This window comes from Lolium rigidum, chromosome 2, assembly GCF_022539505.1.
Source record: "Lolium rigidum isolate FL_2022 chromosome 2, APGP_CSIRO_Lrig_0.1, whole genome shotgun sequence".
Taxonomy (NCBI): Eukaryota; Viridiplantae; Streptophyta; class Magnoliopsida; order Poales; family Poaceae; genus Lolium; species Lolium rigidum.
In genome coordinates, this window is record NC_061509.1 from 45,277,519 (window position 1) to 45,288,774 (window position 11,256).

The window sequence follows — 11,256 nt, forward strand, 5'->3', positions numbered from 1 at the left end:
TCCGGCCCTGGTACAAAACCGGGACAATATCCGGGCAAATGTCCGGCCCCTATACTGCGCTGCTTTTCCTCAAAGACTTAGCCGAAAACTGGGGGCCGGATATTTCCACAATATCCGGCCCGGATTATCCGGCCTGACCAACATTTTGCTGTTTTCTTTTGACAGACCGACCATATCCAACACACATGAACATGTATCTATGTAATCCCTGTACCACTTAAACAAACATTAGTGTATCACATATATTGACATCAAACACACAAAACATAATGTGAGAGATGTTCTTTCAATCTCCCCTTTTTGGTGTTTGATGACAATATACGGATTTGCAAGAGAATCACTATAGAGACAAGCATGATGGCAAAACATAGAGGCACTCCCCCTACATGTGTGCATATAAGTAATTTGCATTTGAATACAAATACACAACACATAGGAGTGAGGTGCCTCAACACAAGAGATATCCAACATGAGCTCTAACAATAGACATCGACAAATATGAAGTTGAGATAGGATGCAAGAAATCATACCCATGTGTAGATATATAATACGGAGATATAGCATCACACATAATGTAATATCCTTGATCTCAACAAATAGAAATCTGAAAACCATAACAATGTCTCACACCACATAGCACATAGTTTTGAACGGAACACAAATAAACCAAATAGTTCAAATAAGAGGGAACACAAGCAATAGAAGAATGATAAACGCATATGCTTGTGCCCAAACCATGCAAATCCCCGAGAGTCCTAATAGAACACTTCTCCCCCTTTGGCATCGAGACGCCAAAAAGGGGACAAGCGCGATGCTACACGTCCCATGGGAATCACTCGGAGGCATCTTCATCACCGGACTGGGATGCCGCTTCCTCATCTTCATCTTCAGTGTCAGGTGCATCCGGAGAGCGGCGAGTGAGGTTGGACCTTTGAAGGCAATCATCAAGATCACTCCATGGAACCTGTGCAGAATGCCATCCACTGTAACCTTGGTGAGCTGGAGGCTGAGACGGGGGTCCTTGATCACCACTGAGCTTGTGTAGAATAACCGCCTGAGTATGCTTAATCTCAGAACGCTCATGGCTGGCCGCATAGTTCTCCTTATGGATCTCAATGTTCATGCAAAGGATGTGACGCTGAAACCAACTAAGCCGGCTCACTTGCTTCCTCATAGCTGGAACGTCAGGATGGCGAGCAGGAGCAAAACCACTAGAACGAGCATCACCCATGAAAGAGTCGGGTGCAGGTACAGCAGAAGAGACTGGCTTAAGCCTGTAAGCCTTCTTGACACTGTGCTTCATCAAAGGGTACCCGCTCAAGTCTTCACCACCCAAAGCCACAGAGTTGTTGATGAGAAGCTGAATGTAGGGTGCATAAGGTATGGTGGTCCAGGAGACCATGGCATCATGGATCTCATGGAAGATAAAGTCCATGACATCAAGAGTGTAGTTCCGTTCCTCAGTAGCATCACGAGCACACTTATAGCTGAGGTGCATAAGATCCACAAGGGCTCCCCGGAGAGCATCATTGTTACCACCACTTGGACAAATGGTGGCCCGAAAGAACCGAAGCAACTGACTGTAGATGGGAAGCAGCCCCTTGGTAAAACCAACTGTTCCCGCTGAGGTATAGAGATGAACCAGAGCATTCTTATCTGTCTGCTGTGGTCCATGAAGGCGACGACCCCCTTCAGCAGGAACTCCAAGAATACCAGCAAATCGGCGCAGAGTGGCACTACATTGAGTGGAGCCAGTCATCCATTCCATAGTGCATTCCTCATCTTTCTTGATAGCCAAAGTGGCAAAGAATTGCTTCACCAGATCTGGGCTATAGTCACATTGAATCTTCATGATATCAAGCAAGCCCATTCTGCCAGCTACCCAGATTGCATCTTCAAAGTGATTGTTGACTGCCAGAATGTCCACATCGATAGCTTGCATGGGTCTCAGATTCTTCATGGGCTCATAGATGTCCCTGTAGATGAACTCCTGCTCCATGCACCAGTATCTCCTGCCCTCTATCTCTTCATCCCTTGGGAGGTCTTCATACCAGTTCTTCAAGCGGATAGCGGAATAAGAGATAGGGTCCATGGTCTTGTAGTTTTCCCTCACTTCCTTGTTCTTCCGCCTTGAAGCGACGGACTTGCGAGGTGCATTGGATGCAAACTCATCACTTGATCGATCATGCCTAGAGCGTCTCCGACCACCCCGAGAAGCACCACCTGTGAGAAGCAAAAGCGGGTAGCAAAGAGAAGGTAATGCTCATAAGTCATGTGAGATACAGTAATATACTCTAGAAACATGCTATAAGTCGGTACAAATCTAGACATGATAGATTGAAACAAACTGCAGCGGCGATGAAGCTCCAGGCCGGATAATCCGGTGTCCCCCGGGGGCGGATAATCCGGTCTGGCGGGGGCCGGATAATCCGGCCCTGCGAAAGTTGCAGTTCTTCCAATCAAACACTTGTCTAAGACCAGATCGGCCTCATAGCATGCAAGAGGAGTATACTACACTTGATTTGGAACAACTAGACACCAATTCCACCAAGAAAATAGCACATATAAAACACAACATCTAGGGTTAGAGATTGTGAATCATACCCACATCCATTGTGGAAACCGCTTGGAGGAGAAGGTAGCTAGGGAGGAGATGCACCCGATCCACCCAAAAACTCCGAGAGGGAGCGGACGGAGCGTCTCCGGCGAGGAGGAGGAGTTCCGGCGACCTTGAGAGGAGAGAGAGGAGAGAGAGGCGCGTGGGGGGTGGTGTGAACCGTTTGCCCCCCCGCGGCCTCGTCCTCAGCCCTTTCACGATCTGCCCAGGCCGGATAATCCGGCCCTAGTTTAGGGCGGATAATCCGGCCGGGCCGGATTTTCCGGGGTGCCCTGGGGCCGGATTATCCGGTTTTCTGGAAATTCCAGAACACCGGGAATCCGGCCCATCTTTTGTTGGTTATTTGCATAGACCCATATGCGAGGCAATAATGTATCACGTCACATATAAGATGCAAATTTACCAATAAGATGGAGCAACCTAGATCATCCGACCGAAAAACCTCAAACTCCAAGTTTTTTACCAAACATGACAAATGAGCAAGATGGAAGTGGCTTATAGGAGAGAGTAGGCTTAGGTTTTAGAAGATACAAACTGTTAATGGTACATGATCACTCAAGTTTGCAAGATATGAGCAAATAAGGCCAAACTAGAGTGATTTCCCATAAGAACATGGAGATGTCAAATAAAAGGCGATAAGATCCAAATAACTCCAACTCTTCACAAAGAAGAGTGTGGTGGCCTAGGACACCATATATGAGTGTTGTGGCATGGCACCGCGAAGATATATCTTGGGTCCAAGCCACTACTCATCATTGAAGCTCACATATCAACATATGATATAAAGAGAATGATTTCTTAATGTTGGCATTATGGGGGAGGGATAGCTCAATAATTTAAACCGCACTCCCCTATTTCCATGCCCACATCTAAACCAAATAAAGTTTTGAGACGAAGGTGTGTTTGCAAGATGGTCAAGCTATACTCCTTGAATCAATGATATTTAGCTCATTCCTCAAATAAGTGAACCTTGCTTCATCAAGAGGCTTCGTGAATATATCGGAAAGTTGATCTTTGGTAGGAACATAGATAAGCTCAATATCACCACGGGCAACATGATCCCTAATGAAATGATTCCGGATCTCAATATGCTTCGTTCTTGAATGTTGCACCGGATTATAGGCAATCTTGATAGCACTTTCATTGTCACATAATAGAGGCACTTTGTCACAAATGACACCGTATTCCTTTAAAGTTTGCCTCATCCATAACAATTGAGTGCATCCACTTGCGGCGGCAACATATTCGGCTTCGGCGGTGGAGAGAGATATACAATTTTGCTTCTTAGATGACCAACACACCAAGGACCTACCAAGAAATTGGCAAGCCCCGGAGGTTGATTTCCTATCATCCTTGTCTCCCGCCCAATCCGCATCGGTGAATCCATTGAGAATAAAACTTGAGCCTTTGGGGTACCAAATACCATATCTTGGGGTATCAACCAAATATCGAAAGATTCTCTTGAGAGCTATCATGTGGCTCTCCTTAGGAGAAGCTTGATACCTTGCACACACACCAACACTCAACACTATGTCCGGTCTAGATGCACAAAGGTAAAGCAAGGATCCAATCATGGAGCGATATACCTTTTGATCCACCTCTTTACCATTGGGATCAAGTGCAAGATGACATTTTGTAACCATAGGAGTGGCAACACCTTTCATCTCGGTCATCTTGAACCTCTTGAGCATGTCTTGGAGATATTTTGCTTGGTTGATGAAGGTTCCTCCTCTCAATTGCTTGATCTCAAAACCAAGGAAGAACTTCATCTCTCCCATCATAGACATCTCAAACCTATCGGTCATAAGCTTTGAGAATTCATCATTGAAAGCTTTGTTAGTAGAGCCAAAGATAATATCATCAACATATAATTGGCAAACGAAAAGCTCCCCATTGACCCTCTTAGTAAAAAGAGTGGGATCGATTAGCCCAACATCAAACCCACGGTCTACCAATAATTCCTTAAGGTGCTCATACCAAGCTCTAGGAGCTTGTTTGAGACCATAAAGAGCTTTATCGAGCTTGTAGACATGGTTAGGGAAGTTGAGATCCTCGAACCCCGGGGGTTGCTTAACATAAACCTCTTCATGCAAAGGACCATTAAGAAATGCACTTTTCACATCCATTTGTTGTAACTTAAAGTTATGATACGATGCATAAGCAAGAAGGATACGGATGAACTCAAGGCGAGCCACGGGAGCATAGGTTTCTCCAAAGTCAATTCCCTCAACTTGAGAGAACCCTTGAGCCACCAATCTTGCCTTGTTCCTCACAACATTTCCAAACTCATCTTGCTTGTTCTTGAATATCCATTTAGTGCCAATAACATTGCGGCACCCCTTTGGCTTCTCTACTAAGGTCCACACTTTGTTGCGCTTGAAGTTGTTGAGTTCTTCGTGCATAGCTTCCAACCAATCCGAATCTTCAAGGGCTTCAAATACTTTCTTGGGTTCCACTAAGGAGATATAGGCATGATGATTGCTAAAGTTAGCCAATTGCCTTCTTGTGGAAACCTTCGCCCTTATATCACCAAGAACCTTATCATGAGTGTGATCACGAAGCTCAAAGTTCCTTTCTCTTCTTGCTATACGACGGGCCTCGATCTCCTCCTTGGTTCTTCTTGGCCTTGGAGGTATCACTTGATCAACTTGATCTTTTGGGTCCCCGTCTTGACCTTCAACTTGAGCAACTACAATTTCTTGTGGGTGCTCAACATCATGTGCTTGATCTTGGACATCATTTGGTGCGGAGCAAATATCAAATGGATACTCGCCGGAACCATCATGAATTCTTGGTTGATCTTGACCTTGATCTTGTCCTTGATCTTGTCCTTGATCTTGCCCTTGATCTTGTCCTTGATCTTGCACACTAGAGGGAGGGTTTTGTTCTTGTTCTTGGGTTGGTGCATCATTTGCTTCACTTGATGGGGTTTGTTGATGTTGAGAAGATGAGGGCTCCACCGTGGTAGAGCATAATCCTTCCCGAGACGCCACACCGTGTCCCTCAACGGGGCGGAAAAATCCCACACCCATTCTTACTATGGCATCTTGAGGTATTTCATCACCTGCACATACATCAACTTGCCCCACTTGGGAGCCATCATTTTCTTCGAACCTCACACTACAAGATTCAATGATAATCCCGGAGGCTATATCAAAGATTCTATAAGTGTGAGACTCGACACCGTAACCAACAAATATACCCTCCAAAGCTTTAGGAGCGAATTTAGATATACGAACCCCTTTGATTTTGTAGAAACACTTACACCCGAACACCTTGAAGTATGAGATATTAGGCTTGTTCCCGGTGAGTATTTCATATGGAGTCTTGTTCAAGCCCTTGCGGAGATAGAGCCGGTTGGAGGAGTGACAAGCGGTGGAGATGGCTTCGGCCCAAAAGTTATAGCGGGATTTATACTCCGCCATCATAGACCTTGCCATATCCATAAGAGTCCGGTTCTTCCTCTCCGCAACACCATTTTGTTGAGGGGTGTAAGCAGCGGAATATTGATGACGAATCCCCTCATCACTAAGAAAATCATTGAGTGTGTAGTTCTTGAACTCGGAGCCGTTGTCACTTCTTATTGCCATAATGAGGAGGTTGTGTTGGCGTTGCACCTCGGTAGCAAAGTCAATGAATATTTGTTGAGTCTCATCTTTCGTCTTGAGAAAGTAGACCCAAGTGTATCTTGAGTAGTCATCGACAATCACCAAGCAATGTTTCTTCGCACCAAGACTTGCATGAGTAACGGGACCAAAGAGATCCACATGAAGGAGCTCCAAGATCCTCTTGGAAGAGATGATGGTCTTGCTTGGGTGCGGAGAGTCATGCATTTTGCCTTCAACACAAGCCCTACAAACACGATCTTTGGCAAAAGATACATTTTCCATTAGTCCCACAATATGGTTCCCCTTGTGAAGACTTTGCAAAGTTCTCATGTTGACATGGGCTAGGCGGCGATGCCACAACCAACCCACGTTCGCCTTTCCGAATAGGCACATCGCACTTATCATGGTGGTCCCCGAAAAGTCCACCACATACAAGTTGTGTTCGCGATACCCAACGAATGCGACTTTTAGAGTTTTGCTCCACAAGAGGACCACAATATCATTATCAATAAAGACGGCGAAACCCATCTTGCCAAGGGCGGAAACGGAAAGCAAATTGTAACCAAGGGTTTTGACAAGCATGACATCCACAAGAGTAATGTTGTGTGCAACCACAACCTTGCCAAAACCCAATACCTCGGATGTAGAATTATCGCCAAAGGAGACGGTGATATGGTTTATGTTGGGCCTCAACTCCTTGACGAGGTTCTTGCCGCCGGTCATATGACTTGTACATCCACTATCAAGTACCCATTTTGAACCTCCGGCGACATAGTCCTACATGAGATCAATTCTTGGATTTAGGTACCCATTTTTCAATGGGTCCTCTTTTGTTAGCAACAAGGGTCTTTGGGACCCAAATAGACCAAGCAACATAACCATCATATGGACCAACATATTTAGCATAAACATCACCATAATAATCTTTAAATAGAACATAGTGAGGGTTATCTATTCCCGCACCATCATCATTAATGGTTTTGCCCTTTCGGGTTTCACCATTAGCTTTCTCATGTGCGGGTTTAGCCTTTTTCTTGTTGGCATTATTAGCCTTGGTATTAAAACCAAGTCCCTCCTTCCCATTGTTTGACCTTTGCTTACTCAAAAGATCATCCAAGGAAAGTTTATTTTGGGGAGAGGAGGCCTTAGCAAGTTCATCTTTCAACCTAGCATTTTCCTCAATAATATTTGCATGTTCACATGAAGGAGTAGAGGTACTAGGTATGTCATATGAAGCAAGCCTAATTTGAATTTGCTCATAAGACTCGAAGAGGAGAGAGTATTCACTCTTCAAGGCTTTGTGAGCCTTGTCTAGTTCATCTAGATCCTTCACAAGTTTCTCATGATCAACACCAAATTTGGCCTTTTCCTTTATAAGCACTTTGGTCTTAGCTCTAGCAAGATCTCTAGCTTTAGTGAGCTTGTTAAGTTTATCTTGAAGTTCTTCAAGATTTTCTAGCTTCTCTTCAAGAGATGCTATAGTTTCTTGACATTCCTCAAGAGCATTTTTAAGAGCATGTATTTCTAGAGAGTCTTCTCTCTCTATTTGGCACTTTTTCTCAAGAGTATCATTTAGTTGAGCCACACGTACCATGAGACTTGAAACATGCTTCTTAGTGTTACCTTGTAGGTTACTAATGAAATCATCAAACTCTAGCATTTCTTGTTTCACTTTTAGACTAGCGGGGTCAACCCCTAGATCATTAGAAATGTTAGGCATAGAGGGGTTAGGAGATGATATCTCGGAAGATTTAGCCATGAGGCAACTTTCTTCCTCCACATGAATGACTTCATTGGGAGATTCACTTGTTGATGAAGAGTTAGTAGAGAGGGAGGCAAGGGCAACCAATCCATTTGAGGTTGCATCTTCTTCATCATCAACATCTTCATCTCCGGAGGTATACTCTTCTTGAGTTGATAGCACAATAGATGTGTCCAAGGTGGACCTTGCCATGAAGCAATGTGCATTCTTGCGTTCAGGGTTCTCATTGGGTGAATCAAAGAGAGAGGAAGAGGGAATGTTGGTGGTGACAACGGCGGCCACTTCTCTTGAGCTTTCCTCTTCATCATCACTACCACTTGCAATCTCATCGGAAGAGTATTCTTCATTAGCAACTAGCACAATCCTTTAGGGCCTCTTGCCCTTCTTGTTCTTGTTATAGAATTTCTTGTTGGGGGGCTTTGAATATTTGCCCTTTGAGTCTTTGCTCTTGTCCTTGGGGATGAGCCTTCCACCATGAGTCTCCCCATTCTCATAGGGACATTCGGCAATGAAATGGCGCTTGTCATTGCAATTGTAGCAAGATCTTGTTCTTGGGCCCGAGCTTGAGGGACCCCTTGAGTTGTTTCTCTTGATGTTGTCCTCCTTGGCCTTGGAAGGATCAATCCAAAAGGTGTTTGCATGGAATGCCATGTGGTCATGGTAGTGGTGTTCCAAGTCTTCCGGATAGGTCATGCTCCAAGATGCCCTATAAGATTCTTGAGGAATCACTTCTTGCACGGGGTCAACCACCAAGGCAAGGTTGGACCCTTTTGTCATCCCAATGGCACGATTGCGGGAATCATGAGAGTTTTGCTCAAGCACCTTGAGAGCTTGCATCTCGTGCACGGCTTGTTGAGAGGTGAGAGAGGCATAGCATTCTCTTCCGACAAGAGTCTTGACATCAATAGGCTCGAACGGCATCATGCACTCAATGTACTTCTCCTTGATCCAAGAGTCATTAATGTGAGCGGCTCCAACAATCCGGAAGGCGTCGGCAACGGTGAGGAGTCTTCCATACATGTCTTCATGATCTTCATCCGGAAGCCTCATGAATCCTTCGGCTTTATTCCGAAGAGCATTATACTTGTTCCTTCTTGTGCTCTCACTTCCAATGCAACTCGTGGCCAAAGCATCCCAAGCATCCTTGGCGGTGGTGAAATGCCGAACACGAGACAACTCCTTTGTCCCCACGGCAGTTTGAATAATGTGCAAGGCGGTGTTGTTGAGTTGACTATCAACCACTTCTCTTCTAGTCAACTTCTTGGGGTTGTAAGGATTGAAGCCTTCCTCGATGATTCTCCAAAGTTCATTGGAGGCACTGCGAACATGAGAGCTAAACTCAAATTGCCAAGTATCGTAATCATTAACGGAAAACTTAGGTGGGTCGCCCCGGATGTTTATATGAGGATGGGGAACTGGTATATCGGGTGATTGGAAAGGTGGAGGTACTCGATTGTAGCTCTTACTTCCACTAGTTCCCTTGGGAGATGCAATGGGGGGTTTGATAGTGTTTAAGTTATCACCATCCATGGGTGTGGTAGCGGAGGGTAATACCGAAGTATCACCCTCTACAACCGCATCCGTGATATTAACCTCTATGGTGGGAGCCACGGGACGGGGAGGAGCCAAAAGCTCGGAAATCATTTTTCTCATGCTTTCCATTTGAGCATCCATGGATGACTTCAACGAATTGATATCCTCCATGGTGACCGGCCTAGTCTCCCCTTCCGAAGGTCCATCGTCCGGCATACTCTTAGGCGGTTAAGCCTGAAATAAGAGCCGAGGCTTTGATACCAATTGAAAGGATCGTATGCCGCACCTAGAGGGGGGGGGGGTGAATAGGTGCTAACCAATTTTTAGTTCTTTTTCAATTTAGGCTTGACACAAAAGGTAAATTCTCTAGATATGCAACTAAGTGAATTTACCTATATGACAAGGCTAACAACTAAGCAAGATATAGCTAAGCAATATAAGAGATAGAATAGGATAGAGGTAACCGAGAGTGGTGCACGCGGTGACACGGAGATGATTCCCGTAGTTCCCTTCCTTTGCAAGAAGGTACGTCTACGTTTGGAGGAGTGTGGTTGCTACGAAAGCCAAACCAACAGCCACAAAGGCTTCACTCAGATCTCCGGTGAGCAACGCCACGAAGGCCTAGCCCACTTCCACTAAGGGATTTCCTCGAGGCGGAAACCGGGCCTTTACAAGGTTCTTGGGGCACACATCCACAACTGAATTGGAGGCTCCCAAATCAGTAACAATACAACAATCAACAACAACACATCAACACAAATCAACTAGGGAACCAAATAGGAACACTAGCATGAGATCCCTCAAACAAGAGAGGGGAAATGAAGAACGCTTCGGTGAGGATGTAGATCGGTGTCTTCTCCTTCGAATCTCCAAAGATCAAGAGCTTTGGTTGGGGGATGAAGGAGATCTTGCAAATCTTGTGTTTCTTGAGGTGGCTCTAATGGAGGTGGCTTGGCAGATTTCTTGTGCAATGATTGAGCAAGCAACCAAGGTAGAAGAAGGTGTTATTTATACCCCCCCAGAAAATGAGCCGTTGTAGCTTCCGGGGGGCCGGATATTCCGGCCTAAGTAAGGGCCGGATAATCCGCCCCCCCTGATACGTCTCCGACGTATCGATAATTTCTTATGTTCCATGCCACATTATTGATGATACCTACATGTTTTATGCATACTTTATGTCATATTTATGCGTTTTCCGGAACTAACCTATTGACGAGATGCCGAAGGGCCAGTTGCTGTTTTCTGCTATTTTTGGTTTCAGAAATCCTAGTAAGGAAATATTCTCGGAATCGGACGAAATCAACGCACAGCATCCTATTTTTCCACGAAGCTTCCAGAACACCCGAGAGTCGCCAGAGGGGGCCCACAGGCCCACCAGGAGGGTGGCCGGCGCGGCCTGGGGGTGGCCCGCGCCCCCCTATCTCCTCGCCGCTTCTTCGACCCTCTGACTCCGCCTTTTCGCCTATATAAAGGTCCTCGACCTAAAACCTCGATACGGGAAAAGCCACGGTACGAGAAACCATCCAGAGCCGCCGCCATCGCGAAGCCAAGATCTGGGGGCAGGAGTCTCGTTCCGGCACGCCACCGGGACGGGGAAGTGCCCCGGAAGGCTCCTCCATCGATACCACCGCCATCTCCATCAACGCTGCTTGTCTCCCATGAGGAGGGAGTAGTTCTCCATCGAGGCTCGGGGCTGTACCGGTAGCTATGTGGTTAATCTCTCTCCCTATGTACTT